Below are 7194 nucleotides of genomic sequence, written 5' to 3'. Positions count from 1 at the left end.
TGTATACATATGGAAATTTCTGTAAGGGTATACAAGAGACTAACATTGTTTAGCTCTGGGGAGTTCACCTGGGGTTTCAATGGCACAGGGAGTGGCGAGAGAGAGTTAATTTTTATGCATGTATCTGCGGTTTTTGTCAGCACCATGCTCTCCTAAGTGAGCTAACTGGCCATCGCTGTATCCACAGGGACCCAAACCTGTGGCCTTGGTGTTATCAGCACCACACTCTCCCAAGTGAGCCACGGGCCGGCCCTCATACCTGTGGTTTTTAAAACTATTTTATTGTATTTTTTAAACTAATACATGCTTATATATTTAAATGAGCTGACCAGATGAAAGGCCTATGGTGGAGGTACAAAGCAGCAGCAAAACTACTATATGTGGAATGGCCTTGAAATGCAGGATATTCAGGTAAAACATAGGAAAGAAGGAGGGTAAGATGCTGATCCAGTTTTCTAAACTGACCAGCATTTGACCCTTCTCCATGGCTATGATACTACTGCAGCCCTAGAACAATCCCATCCTTCTACTGTTCCTAGAACACAGGTGACAGTGTTTTAGTAATGTACCACTAGTATTAAAACAGAAAAATTATTTTAATATTAAAAAAACTCGCTCCCGAGGAATTCAAAAGTCAATGAAATCTATTAATTATTTTTCTATAACTGGGATACAAGAATCTGTTTTTCAAAGCTATGATCTTATGCAGACTACTCTAAACCTAATATATAGTTTACAAAAAGCAAAACTTCATTAATTTGAACTTGGGTAATTTATACAATATATTATTCTATTCAAAGTAATTCTGATTTTACAGTGATGTCGAACACACACATTAAATAATAGTAGGCTAATAAAATGTTGCCAGTAAGAGATTCAAGTAAATGCATGAGCCTATTCTCTGCTTTGGTTTATTAGGGCCTCCTTAAATAAAGTTCTATCATGATAAATTTTCAAAATGAGTATTCTAATTCCTGAAGGGTCTGTGAATTACCAAATATTTAATATTGTCCCACCGTTATAGATTTTATTCTGCATGATTACTCTGAGGATTGTTAACTCATGCTTGCCATATATGTTACTTTTCAGACAAAAAACTTTATCATAAATAATAAGGTAATTAGTCCTCCAAATATGCGGTTACCTTTGTGACTACTGTATATTTATTATATTAAAAGGGATGCTCATAGACTATAGAAAGATTTTAATAACCTTCTTTCAAAATTGAGTGTATGTTAATGGATTGAATATTTTGGTAAAATGTAGTCTAATTCCCAAATATCAAGAAGATAAATCTAAAATTCAGAATTTCACAATCTTTCTAAATTAGTTAAATACAATGATCAAAATGAGATCTAGGAACTCTAGGTTATATGAAATATTGGTGATAACTGCATATTGTGTAGACGTAGATGTAGAAATTGGAGAAAGGTAAGAATGTGTTTTGACAGCATAATGTAGTCTGGAAGATATATTTCTGAATAAATTCTAAAAATTGCCCAGGGATATTTTTGTCATTTGCCTCTTTCTTCTAGAAGTTGATGCTGAAAAAGCAAAATAAAAATAGCAATCACAATTCCTAACAATTGAGTATCCTGAGAGGTTGAATTTTCGTTAATTGTGGTTTTACAGTATCCTGGAGCTGGTTTGTTTAAAAAGAAATACATAGATGTGTCCCTTGGGCTTTTGTTTGCACAGTTCACCTCTTTTGCAAGTCTCTTTTTATTCTGTCTACTGCAAAAAAGAAATGTCAGTCCAGTCTCTAAATTCTAAATAAGTGAATTTAAGAAAAAAATTTTAGTATTTTTTTGCTAAAGTGCATTTAAACTTTTAAGCCTAGGAAATGGCTTTGGTTATTTTTAAAATATTTATTTAACTATTTATTCTTATTTTGTAAATATAAGAACAATGTAGCTTTTCTATAAAGTTCTAAATATATGAATATATACACATTTAAAAAAAAAATACCATGCATTTTGCTAAGGATATCATAGACTAATGCATTTCATTTTTTTTTCAGAAACACTTTAAATAAATTAACAATAAATACATGTCCCAGATGTACCCATGACCAAGGCGTTGTGGAACTCAGCACTGACTGGTTCAATGTGGCAAGAGGAACCAGTAACATGCCAACAAAGTTATAACCAGATGATAAAAAAAAAAACAAGTGATTTTATTTGTATGTAACCTTTTAAAGTATTTTAAAATATTTATTCACTTACTCATTCATTCATTAATCTAACAAAGTTAACTCTGTGCCTGATATAAGCCAGACAGTAAGCTAAGTGCTGGTTTCATAGTGATTAAGAAAATATGACATATATTTCTGCCTTTGTGGAGCTTAGAATTCAGAGGGGGAAATAGACATTACAAAACTAAAAGCTGACACATACCTCATTACACATTATAACAAGTTGTACATACTGCTGTTTTAACTGCTTATATTCCACTTAATATATCAATAAAATATTATTTTCAAAAGTCAGATCATTTCAGTCCTCTGCTCAGAATTCTCCAGTTACTTCCCATCTGACTCAGAATAAAGTCCCAAACCCTTCCCCTCAGCACATAGACACCAAATGCTGGTGGCTGCTCTATGTTTTTTTTTTTTTTTTCTTTGAATGCTGCTTCCTTCCTCATCCACCGTGGTCACCCTGGCCTTCTGGCTGCCTGTCATTCACACCAAACTGGCCAGCTTCCACCTCTGGCTCTGTTTTTCCCAATCTCTCACCCTGGATGCCCTGTCCCCTTTACGGCATACCTTGTCATTTTCAACTCTCAGAAGTCTTCTTTGGGCACTTATCTAGATAACCATATGCCCAATCTATTCTTTAACTTAGTAGATTCTTCTTCATGGCTTTTAATACATCTTGGAAGCTTGACCCCCATTATAACAGTGCTCAGAAAGTGGGAAATCCAATTACGGTATTTGAAAGGTAGGGCCTTAAGAGGTGATTAGATTGTGAGGTCTGTACCCTCGTACAGATTGATTCATTCATGGAGTAATGAGCACAGTCTGATAGCTTTATAAGGAGAGTGAGTGAGAGTTTTAGCTCACTCTTACTCAACCTATTCTCACAATGTTATACCCTACAGACCTGTAGAAGGCCTTCACCAGATTTGTTCCCTAGACCTTGGACTTCCCATCCTCCAAAACTGTAAGAATTAAATATTTCTTTATAAATTACCCAGTTTCAGGTATTCTATTATAAGCAATAGTAATAGACTAATATATAAGGTTATTATCCTATTCACTTTCCTATCTCCAATATCAAGAACACTGCCTGGCACTTAATAAGCATTTAATTAATATTTGTGGAATGAATGAATGAATAAGTGAAAAAAAAAGATGAATATACAGTTTCCTAGTCACTGAAAGTTTTTATTTTCAGCATTAGAATATTTAGTGATATAAATACATCATGTTTTTTTTTTAACAAATCTCCTATTTTTAGCCATTAAACTAAATTGACTTCATTTTTTTTCCTTTTATAAACAATGCTGCTGTGAACTGCATTGTAGTTAGATCATTTTGTATTATTTATTTAGAATAAATTCCAGGAAGTGGGGATTTTCAAAGACTGTGTAATTATGTAGCCTATATTAGCTAATAATTATCTATTACTGCTAAAGAATGTATATGTCTGAAATAAACTAAATTTCATTGAGAAGTTAGCTACTAGAGTCTCTCTTCAACAGTAAACTTCAACTCAAATTATTTTAGGAACATTTCCATGCCTCTAGTCTCCGTTTCTGTTGAATAAAATTTTATTAAGTTTTCTCCAGTCACAATTCTTAACCACAGTTTATCTAGGTAGGAAACACCAATGCAAGTTTTAGTATATTTAATATATATGCTTCAGAAATTTTTAAAATCTCACTTCCAAAAATCCAATAACTTTATTTTAAGAATCAGAATAGCAAACATAAATAAGGGCAAATATAATGATCCACCCACAACTATTTGACTGGAAAGTAGATTAAGATCCTAAGTTATTGCTAAAGTTATCAAAGTTAAAAAAAGACTCAAATATAAGAGCTGAAACCAATCAAAGTTTCTCATGTCAGCTGCACTATTTCCTACAGAGCTAATCCCTGCAAGTAGTATTTATCATTTAAACAGTTCTGGTTCAACGACCATTGATGATGCTATATTGCCAAAAGAAAGAAATACTAACTTACAGTTTATTCAGCATGAGAAAGAAAGAGTGAAGGGGGAAATTTGCATTTATCTCACATTTTAAAATAAAGAGAAAGTAAAGAGAACAGTTTCCAAATGTGACATCAACCTTGGAGCTCCCCCCCCTGTTTTTTTTCTGAAGCACTGTTTTAGTTTAGAAAGAAATTCTAAATTGACATCTAAATGGTAGCAGGGCAATTCTCTCCGTCTCTGCCTGGCGATACGGTCTCTGGAAATGTACAATTATTCTGTCATCTTTAGCACTCCACATTGGACAGAGTTTAATTATTAATGTGTTTCCCTCAGAGAATGACTCGATCATGTCACAACTCTAGACAAATACAGCTAATGCAAAATCATAAAATATTCACTTGAATACTGCTGAACTGACAGGAAATTAATTCTATGAACACTTTTGATATTACCAGAAAATTAGTTTCAAACGCATAAGACTGAAATAAATGTGTTCATAATTTGCTCAAGGGTAATGCTCATCTTGCAATCAGTTGGTGTCTTTTTATAAATGCTACAAGTATTCAACATGGCTTTATGATAAAGAGGACAGCAAATGCAATGTATTATTTGTAGACAGTGTTTTACTTGTAAACAGCAGGGAGTGAAGAATTGCTCTCTCAGAAATATTTAAACTCCAGTAATATTCTGCTATTTATCATTTTGTAGAACTGAAGAAGTGCCATCAAAATAATTTTTCTTTTCGGAGTCTGAGAAGCCTAAGAAATGGTAACAGGATTTTTAAACTTTCATTTCAGATTGCAGTCCCAAGTCATATGAAATATCTAAAAATGATTGAAAACGATTAGTATCTTAAGACTACTGCATGTCCAGCATTGGGCAAGTTAACAACTTTATAATTTTTGACAGTTAAAAGTGCCCCTTAAAGAAATTTACCATGTCTTCTGTGTTCACCCATAAATTTGCACAAATTTTAGTATAATATTATGCTGTAATTATCTGTGTACTTATTTTTTTCTTGCTCAACTAAAAGCTCCTTTAAGTAAAAACTTTTGTTATTGATCTCTATCTCTAGTACTAATTCAAGTACATGATACAAAGGCTACATGTATAAGTTGTTTGGTGTATAAGTGAATGGAAGAAAAAATGGATGAATGAGAAGGATTTTCATTGAAAACATTAATGGAAAAATAAAATTAGTCCATATATATATATATAGTAAATCAACTTTAAAGTAGAACATATCTCTAAAAGACATTTTTAACTTACTTCCCTGAAAATGGATTCCCTGTTCATAAATGGTTTCTTGCTTTTCTAGAAAATACTTCTGACACACAAAGGTGGACTATAAACGGCAAAAATTTGCTCTCTGGCTATAGCTAATTGATCTAAGCTAAGCTAATCATATGTTTCCTCCTCTGAATTTAATATTGTGCCATTGCTGGAGGTGAATTATATTTGACAGTATTCTAGAGAGAGAGCCTACTACCATGTCAGGAAGGTCACGCTTCTTCACCATTGTGAGTTTCAACTTCTCTGTTTTCTTCTAATAAATGCCCCTTTCAGCTTTAGTTAACCATTGTCTGTTTCTGTTAGTTAACCATTGTCTGAAACTACCCCAAACTTGATTCACGTAATTGTTTATGATAAAGCATGATTTGACAGTATATCACTGTACTAATTTTGTTTTTAAGCAAACAAAATTATCTGTATTACTATGTCTAGAGTTTTCAGATCTTTAATGCTTTCTTTCATATACTAATTGTATGTGTTTATGTAATGTTAAAATATTATAATTAATGGACATTTGTATTATACCATCTGTAAAGATGTTGTAAGAAAATATTGAAAGAGACATGGTAATTAATTAATCATACCAGTGAAGTTCAGTTTAATAGTTTCAACTTATTTTAAAAATGGCAGGAAATGAGGTTGTTCATTATGGCATAAAGCTATGTCTTGTAATGATAAATTGAATGGGGTCTGAGTTAAATATGATTCAATAAATGCAGAAACTCAAAAAGGACCAAATTGTAGATATTCTTAGAAAGTGAAATATAGCAAATGAATTGAGCAATGCAAATCTCAAAACCAATTGCTGGATGCTATTTGTCTACTTATTTATTTATTTTTTAATAACAGCTTTATTGAGATATAACTCACATACTATATAATCCACCCATTTAAGATATACAATATAATTTTTTTTAGTATATTCAGAGTCATGCAATAGTCACCACAATCAATTTTAGAACCTTTCATCACCTCAAAAGAAACCCCATGCCCTTTAGCAATTACCTCCCATCCGCTAACCAGCCCTAAGCAACTGTTGGTCTACTTTCTGTCTCAAATGCCTATTCTAGACATTGCATGTAAACAGAATAAATATAATATATGGTCCTTTTGACTGGTTCCTTTCACCTAGCATAATGTTTTCAAGGTTCATTCATGTTGTAGCACGTGTCAGTACTTTATTTCTTTTTATGGCCAGATAATATTTCATTTTATGATATACCACATTCTATTTATCCATTCATAGTGGACATTTAGGTTGCTTCCATTATTTGGCTATGATGAATAGTGCTGCTATTGTATGGACATACATTTTCATTTCTCTTGGGTGTATAACTAAGGAGTAGAATAGTGGGTTAAATGATGACTCTGTATTTAATGATTTGAGGAATTGCCAGACTATGCCAAACTGGCTGCTGTTTTACATTCCTTCCAATTTCTTCCTATCCTGGTCAACACTTGCTGTAATCTGACGTTTTAATTACACCCATGCTAGTTTCTATGAAGTAGTATCTAATAATGGTTTCGATTTGTATTTCTCTAATGACTAATAATGTCGAACATCTTTTCATGTGTTTATTGACCATTTGTACATTTTCTTTGAATAAATGTCTATTTGGATCCTTTGCTCATTCTTTAATTGGGTTATCTGTCTTTTTATTGTTAAATTGTAAGAGTGCTTTATATATTCTAGATACAAATCCCTTATCAGACAGATTATTTACAAATATTTTCTCCAATCTTGC

Source organism: Cynocephalus volans, chromosome 8 (genome assembly GCF_027409185.1).
Source record: "Cynocephalus volans isolate mCynVol1 chromosome 8, mCynVol1.pri, whole genome shotgun sequence".
NCBI lineage: Eukaryota > Metazoa > Chordata > Mammalia > Dermoptera > Cynocephalidae > Cynocephalus > Cynocephalus volans.
This window is presented reverse-complemented; position numbering follows the sequence as displayed.